Source organism: Coregonus clupeaformis, unplaced genomic scaffold (genome assembly GCF_020615455.1).
Source record: "Coregonus clupeaformis isolate EN_2021a unplaced genomic scaffold, ASM2061545v1 scaf2930, whole genome shotgun sequence".
Taxonomy (NCBI): Eukaryota; Metazoa; Chordata; class Actinopteri; order Salmoniformes; family Salmonidae; genus Coregonus; species Coregonus clupeaformis.
The window spans coordinates 41,968-60,273 of NW_025536384.1; the positions used below are offsets into that span (position 1 = coordinate 41,968).

An 18,306-nucleotide genomic window follows, 5' to 3' on the forward strand; every position below is an offset into this window, starting at 1 on the left:
CTTAGGACAGAGCCTAAGAAGGGTGATGATCAGGACCAGGTGTGTAGATTGCTGATGGGATGCAGGTGCGGGAATCAAGCAGGCAGGGAGCGTTCCAGAACCCTCGGGAAACTGGAGATCCCGAGCAGAAAAACTAATACACCGACAAGACCCGACTCAGACTGCCGGGATCGTTACAGTAATACAATCAAATTAAGGTTTTCGTTGTGAAAAGAGACCTCATAATGTTTATTTCTTTACCTCAACAATTGAGACTGTAACACTTGGGCCTGGGAGAGCTCAGTGCCAAACCCAGGATAGAAAGGAGACTCGCAAAGGACTCTAAATGGGCCAGGCGGGGAGAAATATAATGTTGCATGTTTAGGAGGTCAGAGAGCTTTGTGTAGCAGGAAAGCTCCACAGAGACAGGAGCAGAGGCCTCTACAAATCACGACTTCATGCTATCTTCCTGGGGCCATCCGGCTCTTAGGGGCCTTTGTGTCTATAATGGATATCAGCAGATGACCTCTCCTTACACCACTTATGGCCCCATTCCTCTTGTGCTTCTGTATGAGACACCTGTGTTTTTCTGGTACAGACCCATCATCCTCTATATCTCAGGGCTCTCCAACAGTGTTCCTGGAGAGCTACCCTCCTGTAGGTTTTCGCTCCAACCCCAGTTGTAACTAACCTGATTCAGTTGATCAACCAGCTAATTATTAGAATCAGGTGCACTAGATTAGGGTTGGACTGAAAACCTACAGAACGGTAGCTCTACAGGAACAAGGCTGGAGAAGCATGCTCTTGCTATCCTCATCATCTTCTATCCTAGTCCATACAAATATAAATCAGTAAGGGCTTCATTTTACCACTAGGTGTCATATTTGCCTCATGCTTATCTTTACCAAAGCATTAGAATATGTAATGTTCGTCTTTGTAGGCCTACAGTATAGGACTGAACCAGGAAATCTACAGTGCTGTGAAAAAGTATTTGTCCCCCTTTCTAAGTTTCTCTACTTTTGCATATTTCTGATACTGAATGTTATCAGATTTTCAACCAAAACCTAATGTTAGATAAAGGGAACCTGAGTGAACAAATAACACCACAATTACATACTTATTTCATTAATTTCATAAACAAAGTTATGCAAAACCCAATGCCACTGTGCGAAAAATGAATTGCCCCCTTACACTCAATAACTGGTTGTGCCACCTTTAGCTGCAATGACTCCAACCAAACGCTTCCTGTAGTTGTTGATCAGTCTCTCACGTCTCTGTGGAGGAATTTTGGCCCACTCTTCCATGCAGAACTGCTTTAACTCAGCGACATTTGTGGGTTTTCAAGCACGAACTGCTCGTTTCAAGTCCTGCCACAACATCTCAATTGGGATTAGGTCTGGACTTTGACTAGGCCACATTAGCCTATGTCACAACAGAAATACATGTTGAGTCTTGGTGCATATTAGACTGTAGACATCACATCCCAGCTTGACTGTCTCTGTGACCATCATACAGGATGCAGTACACGTGTCTTTTGAATATCATCATCACATGCTTACTTGACACAGATCATACACGCAACCATTGGGGTTGATGTTTCCTTCCTCACAACATAAGTAGATCATGATTGCTAATAGAGAAACATGTTGCTAGTTTCTGAGAATCATTTCAATACTTTTCCCACATATGGCCTGAGTGGTATTGTTAGTTGCACTAATCGTACAGTGAAATGTTGTTGTTAATGTGTTACAAAGGCCGGTACGAGTCTTAGAGGACTGGGAGGTCAAAGTGTTTCCTCTCAACTCACGATCTCATCTCAGACAGGAAGTATTGTAGCTACAGTTATACCAACACAACACCAAGACTGTACAAAGCAGACAACAAAAACATTTTAGGACTTACAGCAGGCAGATCAGTCATAACTTTGAATGCTGCATATTTCTGCAGACTGACTGTGTCACGCCCTGGCTCTGGGGACTCTAGTATGTTGAGCCAGGGTGTGAGTTTTCATTTGTTTTTCATTCTAGTTTAGTATTTCTATGTTGGCCAGTGTGGTTCTCAATCAGAGGCAACGTGTATCAGCTGTTGCTTGTTGTCTCTGATTGGGAACCATACTTAAGCAGCCAGTTTTCCCACAGTGTTTTTGGGATCTTGTTCCAATTAGGTTTGTGTTTGAACCAAGGACGTCACGTTATCGTTTTTTGTTTTTGTTTGTGTATCATTTAATAAAAAGTATGTTCACCTTCCACGCTTTGCCTTGGTCCTCTGTTCCCGACGATCGTGACAGACTGACTTTGCAGTGCAGTAAACAACAGATACTTCCTCCTATAGAGCATAATGAAGTCAACTTTAATAGTTTCTGTTGGGTGCTTCCCCTGCCATGAGGAACATCGGGTCTTCTTTTCCTCATAGCTTACATTGCTGTTCCTACCTGGGAAGGTTTTTGCGTGTCTATCATTGTGACATATAGTATTGGTAGCTAAGTTACGTAATGTTGTTAGGTTGGAATGCAACACAACTGCAATATGATAGTATAATAGGATAATATCCACATATTAGCACCTCCTGAAGGACTGTGTTATTGACTAAATAGTTATTTAGTTTTTAGAATGTTTATGATGCTGCAGACAGTCATTTAGTTGTGTTGTCTTTGAGTTGATTTCTGCTATTGCTACTGTGTTGTGAGACTAGTGTTAAGGAAATGCCCAATCAATTATTACTCTAGTCTAGGTGCTGTCTGGCAGCTCACGCAGTAAATACCCTCTTTGTTTTCCCATAGCTGTCTCTCTAAGCCCCCCCACACCTCACCCCTCTCAGTGAGATATGATGTTAACCCCTTGCAGAGTGCTTGCGGAAATCTGTCTGGTAGTAGGAACCGTTCCAAGTCTCTGTTACTCATCAGAGCCCTGGGCCGGGGCACTGTCACAGCTGGTGTGTATAATCACTCTCCCTTGTAGCAGTGGGAGTCAGGTTAGATCTTCAATCCAATCAGAGCTCACTCTGAAAGGGCAGGCCTGGCGTCACCCTTTCCTATCTCTCTCTGAGGCTGGAGTGACTGTAGCAGAGAGGTAGAGACAGAGTTTAGGTTAACAGTGGCTGAGGACACAGGGCTCAGTGTATGATCGGGGAGGTGGCTGGAGTAAAGACACAAGTGAGTCATTACAGGGTGGGACTTGGCGTGAATGACAGGTGGAGAGGGGTTTTGACTAGATGGTATACAGCTACGGACGGTAGTGACTTTTTCGTAGTAGGTTAGGAGAACTTACGCAGCAGGTTAGGATAATTAACATAGCAGGTTAGGAGAATTAGGTTAAGGTTAGGGCTAGCTCAAATCTCTCCTAACCTGCTATGAAAAGTCACTTCCATCTCTAGCTGTACTCCATCTAGTCACAACCATGGAAAGGGGCGTGGGTTAATGCGAGGTAACGGACACTCAGAACCTCCACTCTGTTGCTATGGGTAACAGATCAGGGTATCACGGTCATGTCATGACGCCGCCCCGGTGTCAGTCACAGTGCCGGACAGCTGGCCCCTGGGTGCATCGCTGGGGGACAAACTGACCCGTCCGAAACGATTACCTCCACACTCCCTCTCCTGGCCATGCTGCCCCAAGGGCCTTAGCAGGGAGGAAGGTTCTTCTTTAAATTACTGTTGTAGCGAACACTTGTCTGTGAGCTTTTACTCATGGAGCCTGCATTGAAAATGCAGAACTAAGCCTTGCTTTGAAGTTTAAAATTGATGGACCACATAGAACAGCTTCTATATGTGAATGTGAAAAAAGGCATATAAAAATGTATGACTTGGTATGCACTATACAGGGTTGATTGATTGATTTTATTTGCCAATTTTAAAAAAATACATATTATACACAGTACCTCAACAATGGTTATTAATAATTATTGTGATATCTGCCTACAGTATATCGTCAACCCCCTCCCTCCCCCACCCCCTCTACCCAGGCTTCAGTGGTAGCTACTTGTTTGTGTGGTGAGTCATGCCTACCTACGCCTGGGTCACCAAGTCTGCTCCTCCTCCGTGTTCAAGGCCGCCTGTGCTGCTGTGAGTGACTCACTGCCTCTTTCCACTCCTTCCATTTAAGAAGGTTATGGCCTAAAAACATATATTAGACCCTGGATATGCATTTTGGCAAATTGCAAACTGCAGGTGGAGAGGGGCCTGGTTTCGTGTTTCCATGACAACATATTTAAGTGAAATCACAGCATCGATCAGACAAAGTGGGCTTCTGACAGACTCAGATCTCCAGTTACAGAAGAATCGAAAGGTGAGAGCATTTGGAAGAGGATGTTGTTCTGGTACTTTGTAAAGACTGAAGCTCCTAGAGTTACAATGCCTTCAGAAAGTATTCATACCCCTTGACTTTTCCACATGTTGTTGTGTTACAGCCTGAATTCAACATGGATTAAATTGGGTTTTTTTCTTCACCCATCTACACCCCATAATGTTTTCACACCCCTGATTCAATACTTTGTAGAAGCACCTTTGACAGCAATTATAGCTGTGAGTCTTTCTGGGTAAGTCTCTTAAGAGCTTTCCACACCTGGATTGTGTAACATTTGCCCGTTAGTCTTTAAAACATTCTTCAAGCTTTGTTAAATTGGTTGTTGATCATTGCTAGACAGCCATTTTCAAGGCTTGCCATAGATTTTCAAGCCAATTTAAGTCAAAACTGTAACTCAGCCACTCTGGAACATTCACTGTCTTCTTGGTAAGCAACTCCAGTGTAGATTTGGCCTTGTTTTAGGTTATTGTCCTGCTGAAAGGTGAATTCAGCTCCCAGTGTGGTGGAAAGCAGACTGAAGCAGGTTTTCCTCCAGGATTTTGCCTGTGCTTAGCTCCATTCCATTAATTTTTTATCCTGAAAAACTCCCCAGTTCTTAACGATTACAAGCATACCCATAACATGATCCAGCCACCATTAATGCTTGAAAATATGGAGAGTGTTACTCCGTAATGTGTTGTATTGGATTTGTCCCAAACATAACACTTTGTATTGAGGACAAAAAGTTAATTGCTTTGCCACATTTTTCGCAGTATTGCCTTGTTGCAAATAGGATGCATGTTTTGGAATATTTTCGAATATTTTGTATTCTGTACAGGCTTCCTTCTTTTCACTGTCAATTAGGTTAATATTTTGGAGTAACTACAATGTCCGTTTTCTCCTATCACAGCCATTAAACTGTAACTTTTTTAAAGTCACCATTGGCCTCATGGTGAAATCCCTGAACGGTTTCCTTCCTCTCCAGCAACTGAGTTAGGAAGGACGCCTGTATCTTTGTAGTGACTGGGTGTATTGATACACCATCCAAAGTATAATTAATAACTTCACCATGCTCAAAGGGATATTCAATGTCTGCTTTTTTATTTTTACCCGTCTACCAATAGGTGCCCTTCTTTGCGAGGTGTTGGAAAACCTCCCTGGTCTTTGTGGTTGAATCTGTGTTTGAAATTCACTGCTTGACTGAAGGACCTTACAGCTAATTGTATGTGTGGGGTACAGAGATGAGGTAATCATAAAAAAATCATGTTAAACAGTATTATTGCACACAGAGTGTGTGTGATTTGTTAAGCACATTTGTACTCCTGAATGTATTTAGGATTGCCATAACAAAGGGGTTGAATACTTATTGACTCAAGACGTTTCAGCTTTTCATTTCTAATCAATTTGTAAAAAATAAAAAATAAAAAAAAGATTTCCACTTTGACATTATGGGGTAATATGTGTAGGCCAGTCAAGAAAATCTCAATTTAATCCATTTTAAATTCAAGCTGTAACACAACAAAATGTGGAAAAAGTCAAGTGTGAATACTTTCTGAAGGCACTGTATAGAATCTTCTCTAGAAGTTTAATGTCTCCCCTTTTCTAGAAACCTCTTTGTTGAATAACTCTTTGTTGAAGGAGACTGTGGGCATCGTCTTGGGAGTCATAGGATGCATCATCTCCATAGGGACCTCCATAGTAGCCTCTGCTTTGCCCATGTGGAGAGTTACTGCCTTCATCCCTCAGGTCATCTGGGAGGGCCTGTGGATGAGCTGTTTGCTCATGGGACAGTGTCAGTTCTACGACTCCCTCCTTCACCAGGACCTGCAGGTCGCCAGAGCCATGACCATCATCACCATCATCTTGGGGGTTCTGGGGGTGATGGTCTTCATCATCGGAGCCAAGTGCCTCAACTGCATCAAAGAGGAACCATCTAAAGCCAAGTTGATAATAATCACTGGAATATTCTTCATCCTGGCCGGTATACTCATCATCATCAGTGTCTCCTGGACAGCTAGCTACACCACCTCAATGAAAACTGGCAGCTGATGGCCTCGCTCTACTTCAGCTGGGGGGCAGCGTCCCTGCTGCTGATCGGAGGAGCCATACTGTCCAGCTTGTGCCCCCCTAGTGAGATTGGCATCATTCTAGTGGAAAGTCTCCCTATTGTCCTGTGCCATCTATTTAGACGTTTCTACTGACCCTCCAGTGGGGTCATATGGGCCCTGATGATGATCACCTCCATCTCAACCGTCCTGGGAGCTCTGGGATTGATGGGGGCCATCTTTGGTCCAAGTGCACCAACTGTATCAAGAGTAACTGGTCCAGGGCCAAGGTGATGTTCATCATTGGAATATTCTTCATCCTGGCTGGTATCCTCCAGCTCACCACTGTCTTCGTGCTTGCCCATTACTTGATACCGAATATCCCCAAATACCAGCTGGGTCTTTTGGCTGCATTCAGTCAGTGCACCGCCTCCATACTCTGCAGCTGCATCTTCAAGAGGAACAAGCCAGACTCGACGACGATTCAATCAACCTCCCACTAACAGCTCTGTCCAGAGACTGTACTTTCTTGGTATTTTCTTGCTCCCCACGAATCCATGTCATCGGGTAGAATTTTTAAAATGTATATATATTTTCTACAAAATGTAGAAATGCGCCGTTTTCACATATGTAGACAATGGTATTGTGCTGGAGTAATGAAAATTAGGTTGAAAAGTGGTCGAGTTTCCCTTTTAAGATGAATGCGCTAAATATAAGTCGCTCTGGATAAGAGCGTTTGCTAAATGACTAAAATGCTGTTTATTTCCCTATTCTCACTTAAAATGAAAGTACTCATCCTGAAAATTGCACCGGTACCATCTTGTCTTGCTTCTTCACGGAAACCATCACTACAAGAGTACCCCATCACAAAACGTCCTTCTTTGACATTTGTGTTTCTTCCTGTGTGAGAACACAAGACACCTGGATATCTCTATTTCATTTTGTTATATCTTATGACATACAGTACCAGTCAAAAGTTTGGACACACCTAGTCATTCCAGGGTTTTTCTTTATTTGTACTATTTTCTACATTGTAGAATAATAGTGAAGACATCAAAACTATGAAATAACACAAATGGAATCATGTTGTAACCAAAAAAGTGTTAAACAAATCAAAATATATTTTAGATTTGAGATTCTTCAAATAGCCACCCTTTGCCTTGATGACAGCTTTGCACACTCTTGGCATTCTCTCAACCAGCTTCACCTGGAATGCTTATCCAACAGTCTTGAAGGAGTTACCACATATGCTGAGCACTTGTTGGCTGCTTTTCCTTCACTCTGCGGTCCGACTCATCCCAAACCATCTCAATTGGGTTGAGGTCTGGGGATTGTGGAGGCCAGGTCATCTGATGTAGCACTCCATCACTCTCCTTCTTGGTAAAATAGCCCATACGCAGCCTGGAGGTGTGTTGGGTCATTGTCCTGTTGAAAAACAAATGATAGTCCCACTAAGCCCAAACCAGATGGGATGGTGTATCACTGCAGAATGATGTGGTAGCCATGCTGGTTAAGTGTGCCTTGAATTCTAAATAAATCACAGACAGTGTCACCAGCAAAGCACCCCACACCATAACACCTCCTCCTCCATCTTTTACGGTGGGAAATACACATGCGGAGATCATCCGTTCACCCACACCACGTCTCACAAAGACACTGCGGTTGTAACCAAAAATCTCAAATTTGGACTCCAGACCAAAGGACACATTTCCACCGGTCTAATGTCCATTGCTCGTGTTTCTTGGCCCATGCAAGTCTCTTCTTCTCATTGGTGTCCTTTAGTAGTGGTTTCTTTGCAACAATTCGACCATGAAGGCCTGATTCACACAGTCCCCTCTGAACAGTTGATGTTGAGATGTGTCTGTTACTTGAACTCTGTGAAGCATTTATTTGGGTTGCAATTTCTGAGGCTGGTAACTCTAATGAACTGTGGGTCTCCCATTCCTGTGGCGGCCCTCATGAGAGTCAGTTTCATCATAGCGCTTGATGTTTTTTTGCGACTGCACTTGAAGAAACTTTCAAAGTTCTTGAAATGTTCCGTATTGACTGACCTTCATGTCTTAAAGTATTGATGGACTGTAATTTCTCTTTGTTTATTTGAGCTGTTCTTGCCATAATATGGACTTGGTCTTTTACCAAACAGGTCTATCTTCTGTATACCCCCCCTACCTTGTCACAACACAACTGATTGGCTCAAACTCATTAAGAAGAAAATAAATTCCACAAATTAACTTTTAAGAAGGCACACCTGTTAATTGAAATGCATTCCAGGTGACTATCTCATGAAGCTGGTTGAGAGAATGTCAAAAGTGTGCAAAGCTGTCATCAAGGCAAAGGGTGGCTATTAGAAACATCTCAAATCTCAAATATATTTTGATTTGTTTAACACTTTTTTGGTTACTACATGATTCCATATGTGTGTTATTTCACAGTTTTGATGTCTTCACTATTATTCTACAATGTAGAAAATAGTAAAAATAAAGAAAAACCCTTAAATGAGTAGGTGTGTCCAACCTTATGACTGGTAGTGTATATTAGTGACAGTATCTTCCTAGCTTCTTATTTGGCACAGTGCACACCCCACCACAGCAGTGCAGGTGTCAGCTTCAACAAGCCTTTCACTAAAGGTTACAGGAAGAGAGCATGCAATAGGACATGAAACCATCACTTTTGATTTCCAGTAAATGAACTCAATACAGAAGAGTATGTATTCCTCCATTCGCCCACAGTGCAGCCGAGCCGTGTTTGAGATGGAGAAGGTGTCTCAGTTCAGCTTTTTGTGGCCTTGTGCTCTAAAGCAGTGGAGGCTGAATGTCCTTCCTGGCTGTCAGAGTCAGGGCTGTCAGGGATGCAGTCTGAGTGTGCGTGTGGTCAGACCACACAGCGTTACACTGTTGTACGGTCTTACTCATCAGCCGTAGCAGCTCTGGTCGCACAAAGCAGGCGTATGAGACTGATGTGTCAGTTTACCAGAGCTGAGACATGAGTTGGTTAGTAATATTTGTGGCCTCATGTAGCTCAGTTGGTAGAGCATGGCGCTTGCAATGCCAGGGTTGTGGGTTCGATCCCCACGGGGGGCCAGTTTGAAAAATGTATGCACTCACTAACTGTAAGTTGCTCTGGATAAGAGCGTCTGCTAAATTATTAAAATGTAAATGTAAAAAAAAATGGTTAGTCATCCCTGCATAGCACAGATGTGCAATATCGGTAATAAGACACCAATGGCTCAACTTCAGGACCTAGCGTTCTCGTAAGCCAATACACAGCGCAGCACAAACATTGAAATTCCATATCCCCCTTTTTTAATTCTCTCCCACTCTATCCTTGCCTATGGGTAGATCTCTCTCTTTTTTATTTTCAGTTCTAGTGGTGTGGTCATAGAAACTGTGGAAAATGTCACTGCAGGAGAGCATGTGGAGGCCAGGATGGCAGGAGTTCTACAGCTGCACCATCAAGAGCATCTTGACTGGCTGCATCACCGCTTGGTATGGCAAATGCACCACCCTTGACCGCAAAGCGCTACAGAGGGTGGTGTGGACAGCCCAGTACATCACTGGGGCCGAACTCCCTGCCATCCAGGACTTCTATATCAGGCGGTGTCTGAAGAAGGCTCCAGTTACCCAAGCCATAGACTGTTCACTCTGCTACCATCCGGAAAATGGTACCGGAGTGCCGTTTATCGGACCAACAGATATCATTTAAACGGTTACAAACAGTGTTGCCAAACTATTTTATTATTTATTGAAAAAAATTGTTTGGAATAAAAATTGTCATTTTTAAACATTTAACACTATCTGAAAACGCGTAAACTCCAATTATTTTTCTTTGCATATGTTGTAACTTAGACCCTATTTCAGATCATCTGAGTTTTTTTTGTTGTACCCGCCATCGGTTGAGACATAACATGCTCTTGAACAGGGACGGCCTGTTCAATAGGGCGATATGGGCGACGCACTGCCAAACGGGAAAAGGAAGGGATTTTTTTTCTAATCAATTATATCACGGCAACAGTAGTTATCAGTGTTGTAATCTATACGTCTGATCTGCCACAGTGCCACACTGCCACTAAATGTCGAATCAGGCTAAAGTCGTGCTTCAAATGGCTCCACCCCCTTTTGGGGCGATTTCAGTCAGATTGAAAATCGCCCAGAACTTCTGTCATAGACTCCCATGTAAAATCTATTTTTTCAAATTTCAGAGCCTTCAATACAATCTCAATGGGTGTCTGTGGGCTTGCACTTACGCGCTTTACGTCATGCGTTACGTAACCATGAACGTAACTGAGAAAAGAGTGGATTGTTTGAAAGAATTTCCTTTTTGTCGGCGAACAAATGAAGATAAATTGGCAACGAAACAATTAGGACCTCCCAGACCAAATTTAATAATTCAACAGGTTTCTACTAAAGGCGGAAAGTCCTACACCCGAGGATTTTCCAAAAATTGGCTACGAACGAAAAAAGACATTGCCACTCACTCAACTGGATGACGAGGGATACAGGCTAGCTGTCCACGCCACAACGATGAGGTTAGTGTTGATAATCACAAGTTTACTGGATGTGGATATGGTGTAATAAAGGCAGTTTATTCAGAGGGTAAATATATCTGGAATCGCGTTCACGGACCCGTTCGTCAAACTCTTAGGGGAGCTATAAATTAAGCCCCATTACTTACCATATCAGATAAGAGAAATTGCTGCAGCTACATATATTTTACATCCTGGCCCTACATAGTTCACTATTTGCATCACTTACCAAAATATTACATGTGGTCATATATGCTTGGAAAGTGGAGATGCCATAGAACGTCAAAAAAGTAAACATTGCTGGAGACACATTGCCGTTTTGGAGAAGACATCGCGTTTGCTAGCGAAGAGATTTGTTGTGGCAAATGAACTTGGGCTGGGAATTGCCAGGAACCTCACGATAAGATATATGCATCAGCATTGCGAGTCTCATGATTCTATACGTATTGCGATTCGATACTGTGATTTTATTGCGCACCATATGTCTGTTGCAGAGGGATCAGAAAGCCATGAGAACGAAGTTTTGATCAGTCATGGAAATAAAAGTGCTGAAAACTAATTGGCTCCCAATGTGAAAAGATTGAGAACAAGCTATGAAGGAACAATAATGGTGTTTTGGTGCAGGTACAGCCAACTAGCGCTAAAATATTGCGATATTGTCAATACAGTATATCGTAAAGTATCACTATGTAACTCGATTTCTTTCACCCCAATCCCTCAAATTAACGGTAAATAACTGAATTGTTTGCCCCACATTTAGCTAAGATGATTAGCTAGCCAGCTAAAATGTTTTAGTTAGTTAGCAGTCGCATCTACAATAGTTTACTGTCAATAACATGTCTCCAAAAATGACGTGGTGTCTCCAATTGTGTTGACATTTTACAATTGCAATGCGCATCCATGAGTATCCACTTTCTGTAGCTCAGCTGGTAGAGCATGGTGCTTGTAACGCCAAGGTAGTGGGTTCGATCCCCGGGACCACCCATACACAAAAATGTATGCACGCATGACTGTAAGTCGCTTTGGATAAAAGCGTCTGCTAAATGGCATATTATTATTATTATTATTATTATTATTATCTGAAGAGAGCCCCGAAACATTGTGTGCAGACATTTTATGCAATAAATGAAGTAGGTTCAATCTAGTAGTTCTGATCTTCTGATTGGTCCTGATGAGTTGGCGCGAGGTCCCCTGCAGGCTACTGTCACTGTTGCATTGGCTCTGAGTCGGGTTCTCTGTCTTCAAATGTTCAGCCTAAGAGAGGGATTTTTTGTGTGTGTGTGTGTGTGTGTGTGTTTAACAGTGATGATGTGTGTGTGTGTGTGTGTGTGTTTAACAGTGATGATGTGTGTGTGTGTGTGTTTGTGTGTGTCCTCAGAGCAAGAACTCGTGAGTTGGAAGAACTGAGAGGCCTATGGCGTGGGTGTTGTCCTTGGCCACCTGCTGACAAGGCTGACAAGATAGGACCCTTTTGTCCATTGTTATTGGATAGGAACAGAACTTATAACCAGCTCCTGACCTAAATAGATCTTAGCACAACATTTTACTCAACATATCATATTCCATATTCACTATAACAAATATATTTACTACGACATTAGCAAGAACCGCCACATCCTCAGCCGGCTAATCCAGTGTGTGAAGTTTTGCGGAGTGTTTGAGTTAGCTTTGCGAGGCAAAGATGAAACTGAGGGCTCCACCAACCCTGGTAAGCCAACACTTTTGAGATCAGTCAATAAATGCTTCTGGTATTGACTTATATGCTGCCCCTGTCTTCATGTTGTTGCTGGACATATCTTTTTTTAAATGTGTGTAGGTCACCTAAATCATCAGAAAAATTGCCCCTCCTGAGAATTTTTTCAGGAGCCGCCACTGCTCTTGAATACAGGGTGGGTGTCATTTCAATCATAGAAATAGAATTCAAAGAATCGACCTATCAATTCAGAACACGGCAATTTAGCTGGTACACCACAATTACTACCACAAAGATGGCCGCCGGTCCACCCACTGTCGAATGTCAACATAAATGGTCATGTCTAGTCTATATTTCTATGATTTCAATAGGTTTCTTATGGAGGATTGACAGTATCATTTAAAACATCTCTTGGTGGTACCATTTGTATAGGGGAAAGAATTATGGACCAGGCCAGGCTTCTGATCTGATCCTGGACCAAAGGGTCACTGGTCCAGTCTGGTGGTGCCATTTGAAAGTTGAAATTGAAATTGTATTCCCATTTTAGTACATTTATCAGCCAAAACATGATACCCACCCTGTATTCAAGAGCGTGTTGTGCCTCAAACGATGGCGGGCACAACACAAAAACCTTAGATGATGTAAAACAGGGTCTAAGCTACAACATATGCGAACATGAAGAAAAAAAATATTGTTTTATGTATTTGTTGATAATTGAGGTTAAAGGTGAACAAATTGCTATTTGTATTTGATTTATTTTGAATCCCCTGTAATTATAAAATAGTTTGACAACCCTGTTTGTAAGCGTTTCAATGAAACCAGTCTCAACCGTTTCTCTTTTCCAGTGATGAAGACATGGTTGTCTCATGCTATGGTGGTGTATGCAAAATGGGCTTGAGCACCTTTATCTCTTGAGCACTTCTACAATGGGTAAATACTGTATATATGGAAGGTTTCGTTCAAATCAAACAGTGCTGTCAAATAGTGATAGAATTTAAATGGATTTACCTTAGAGAGTGACCGGCAGAGGGGTTAATAAACTTGATGCAACCACACCTATGTGTTTCTAACAGTGTCTTGCATGTGCCAGCTAATACAGTGTGTTAAAGAGCCACTGAACACGCCAATTGGCATGTGTGTTTTTCTGTTGCGATGTGTTGTCTTATGTAAACAAAGTCAGAACTGCTGGGCATGTTTGTCTCACTGTCATAGCTATTGGATAGAGAGCAATCACCGCAGCTGTTTACCCCATGTCAGTGCGCAAATGGACATCATCAAATTAAAACCCAACCTTCATTTACCCGTTGTGTCGCACAGATGTTCCAAACTCAGTTTTAGACGAGACTGACTTTATGACCGAAATGATCCTATTTACACTTTGTAACCAATTTTGACGCTAGAATAACTGTTTCTGACTCATATCGATGCCACATAGGCTGTTTTTAAAGGTATTCGTTGCTTTTTAAAGGCAGTCACTCTTTAAAGCGAAATTAAAACCTGTAAAAACAGGTTGTGCATTCAGTTTACGTACGTATGAGAGAGCATTAACACTAGTAAACGGCTCATCGAGGAAGTGTGCTCTATTACCAGAGTTATTTTAGTGTAACCGTTCACCTCGTCCCCTCCCCCCCGACACTCCCCTTCCAACAAGTCTGCCTCCACATGAACCGCTCCGTTGTTGCTCGCTCTCTTTCTTTCCCTCTCACTCGGTCACACATGGACTAAAAGTTAGACAGACAAACTGGGGAAAGCCGTGGATGGTTGTTTACCTGCTTCCATCAGGTTGTATTTTGAATCATATCTATTTAATTTACTGGTGTATGCTTGCCAAATATTACGTTGTTATTGCTTATACTATTTCTAATGCAGTACTGTATCTTTTTGTCCCTTGAGGGCTTCAGTTGGTGTGTATACTGTGGATATAGTGTAGCAGCTAATCTGCTGTTTGATTTTCCACACAAGGGTGTACGCTGCCAGAGAAGGGTTTGTTGATGGAACAGAGGCATTGTGGTGGCAAAACAACAAGTGTTTGGACTAATGATAAAGCTGTCTGATTGTGCTCTTTGAAGGGTGTCACTCGCTCTATCCATCACTCTTGAATGTTTTGATTAATGTGTATTTTCTGAGAACAGCATAGGAAATACAGCCAGAGTAGGAACAATTGTTGCTTATACTGGTTCATAGTCTAATGTATTCCATTGTGCTTTTTCTTTGTGAGTTGTAGTTGAGAAGACGTGTACAGACCTGTTTTTGTACAGTTGTACATTTGAAAAAGGACATACTGAAATTGCTTAGTTTACTCATAATGAAATGACACTGTATTCAGAGGAAAAATGCATTCAGCTGTCGTGAATATAAGTGGTTATACAGTGTTTTCTATTCATGTGGTTCATTTTAAACTGTTCACGCTGTCAAGACTAACAGAGGGGTTTTGTGCATTACACAAACCATATTTGTTTTTCATTGAGTACAAAAAAATGTACCATCCGTAAAATTGGTTGCCAACCATTTGCAGTCAAAGAAAACAAACTATATCTGGTTGTACTGTGATGAAGTAGATCTTGTTTTCTTTGGAGATGGACCGTATTAGGAGAGAGATCTGTTGTACCTTTTCCCAGGGGCCCCTAGTAGTTTGTCTGTGTAGGGTTGGATGACAGGCAAACAGACAGACAGACACAACCTTGGACTGGCGTTGTTTTCCCACGCTGATTGACCAACAGAACAGGGGGCATCACTCGTTCCGCCTCTCCTGGTGTTTTTCTCAAACTACAGTTCATATTACATTTCAGAGAATGGTAATCCGTGGAAATATCAGACTCCAGTGTGTAATAAGTTGATTTGTGTCAGATACCACACTGTCATCCATTAGATCAGCATGATCAGCAACAGATGTTTGGTGACGGTGTTTCCAAAAATGACAGGGGCTGGTCTCAGACGTACACAATGGGCCTCTGTCAGGCAACAGTTGTACTTCATGATACTAATTTTAGGGTTACGCCATAAGGTATGTGTATAAGAGTGTAATGTAGGCTACCCTAGAACAGTTGTAGAGAAGTGTACTCGACATTGGGGAAATGGCTTGAATAAAGAGGATTGTAACATTTCTGATAGATTACAATCCAATTACAACATTAGGGTAATCATGTGGGAAATGTAAATGACTCAATGTTCTCTTGACTAATTGTGACTAATTGTGCATTTGTATGGGCATTGAGCAAGGTGGGAAAGATCAGGATTTTAGAACTGCAGCCTACGGTAGTTGTTACAGAGTAGAAGAGAGTCAGTGTAATGATATCATGGCTATCAAGCATGCATATACATAGGAAAACATCAATATACATCAGTAGCTAATCTACTGTTTGTTTGCATATGTAACAGATGTCCCACGATGACAAGAAGACTGGACTCGGCACCAGTGTAACAGATGTGATCTTACTTTTTTCTTACTTTTTACTATTTACCATGAAATAACACATATGGAATCATGTAGTAACCAAAAAAGTGTTAAACAAATCAAAATATATTTTATATTTGAGACTCTTCAAATAGCCACCCTTTGGTAAGGTTGGTATACAGAAGATAGCCCTATTTGTTAAAAGACCAAGTCCATATTATGGCAAGAACAGCTCAAATAAGCAAAGAGAAATGACAGTCCATCATAACTTTGAGACATGAAGGTCAGTCAATCTGGAAAATTTCAAGAACTTTGAAAGTTTCTTCAAGTGCAGTCGCAAAAACCATCAAGCGCTATGATGAAACTGGCTCTCATGAGGACCGCCACAGAAATGGAAGACCCAGAGTTACCTCTGCTGCAAAGGACTAATTGCTCCTGTAAGTCACTCTGGATAAGAGCGTCTGCTAAATGACTAAAATAAAATAAAATAAGTTAATTGGAGTTACCAGCCTCAGAAATCTGCAATTAACTGCACCTCAGATTGCAGCCCAAATAAATGCTTCACAGAGTTCAAGTAAATGACAAATCTCAACATCAACTGTTCAGAGGACACCAATAATAAGAAGAGACTTGCTTGGGCCAAGAAACACGAGCAATGGACATTAGACCGGTGGAAATTTGTCCTTTGGTCTGGAGTCCAAATTTAAGGTTTTTGATTCAAACCGCCGTGGCTTTGTGAGACGTGGTGTGGGTGAATGGATGATCTCCACAAGTGTATTTCCCACCGTAAAGCATTGAGGAGGAGGTGTTATGGTGTGGGGGTGCTTTGCTGGTGACACTGTCTGTGATTTTATTTAGAATTCAAGGCACACTTAACCAGCATGGCTACCACAGCATTCTGCAGCGATCCACCATCCCATCTGGTTTGGGCTTAGTGGGACTATCATTTGTTTTTCAACAGGACAATGACCCAACACACCTCCAGGCTGTGTAAGTGCTATTTTACCAAGATGGAGAATGATGGAGTGCTGCATCAATGACCTGGTCTCCACAATCCCCAGACCTCAACCCAATTGAGATGGTTTGGGATGAGTTGGACCGCAGAGTGAAGGAAAAGCAGCCAACAAATGCTCAGCAAATGTGGGAACTCCTTCAAGACTGTTGAAAAAGCATTCCCGGTGAAGCTGGTTGAGAGAATGCCAAGAGTGTGCAAAGCTGTCATCGAGGCAAATGGTGGCTATTTGAAGAATCTCAAATCTCAAATATATTTTGATTTGTTTAAGACTTTTTTGGTTACTACATGATTCCATATGTGTTATTTCATAGTTTTGATGTCTTCACTATTATTCTACAATGTAGAAAATAGTAAAAATAAAGAAAACCCCTTGAATGAGTAGGTGTGTCCAAACTTTGGACTGGTGTGTGTGTGTGTGTGTGTGTGTGTGTGTGTGTGTGTGTGTGTGTGTGTGTGTGTGTGTGTGTGTGTGTGTGTGTGTGTGTGTGTGTGTGTGTGTGTGTGTGTGTGTGTGTGTGTGTGTATATATATATATATATAGTACCAGTCAAAAATGTCTGTTACTTGAATTCTGTGAAGCATTTATTTGGGCTGCAATTTCTGAGGCTGGTAACTCAATGGCATAACACCTTATTGATGTGTAAATTCAACCAACCAATAGGAATACCTAAGCGTCAAATAAATACACTGAGCATACATAACATTAGGAACACCTGAGTTGCACCCCTTTTTGCCCAGCCTCAATACGTCAGGGCATGGCCCATGTTGACTCCAATGCTTCCCAGTTGTGTCAAGTTGGCTGGATGTCCTTTGGGTGGTGGACCATTCTTGAAACACACGGGAAACTTTTGAGCAAGAAAAACCCAATCGTTTTGCAGTTCTTGACACACTCAAACCGGTGCGCCTGGCACCTACTACCATACCCCGTTCAAAGGCACTTAAATCTTTTGTCTTGCCAATTCACCTTCTGAATGAATGAATGTATGAAAAATGTATGCACTCACTAAACTGTAAGTCACTCTGGATAAGAGCGTCTGCTAAAATGACTAAAATGTAAATGAATGGTCCACATACACAATCCATGTCTCAATTGTCTCAAGGCTTAAAAGTCCTTCTCTAACCTGTCTCCTCCCCTTCATCTACACTGATTGAAGTGGATTTAACAAGTGACATCAATAATGGATCATAGCTTTCACCTGGTCAGTCTATGTCATGGAAAGAGCAGGTGTTCCTAATGATTTGGACACTCAGTGTATATGCATACTGACTGACTACTAAACTGGAGAAAGGCGGATAACAATCAAATTGTGGTGAACAACAACCATCACTGTCACTGACGCTGCTGTTGTAGTGAAACTCTGCCTTGAGCCATTGATCGG

General features: G+C 42.0%; 1 pseudogene; it reads left to right on the forward strand.

Moving 5' to 3' along the window:
* LOC123489271 overlaps window positions 1-6,459 on the forward strand; it is a 32,088-nt pseudogene extending 25,629 nt beyond the window's left edge.
* Window positions 6,460-18,306: the final 11,847 nt, after the last annotated feature.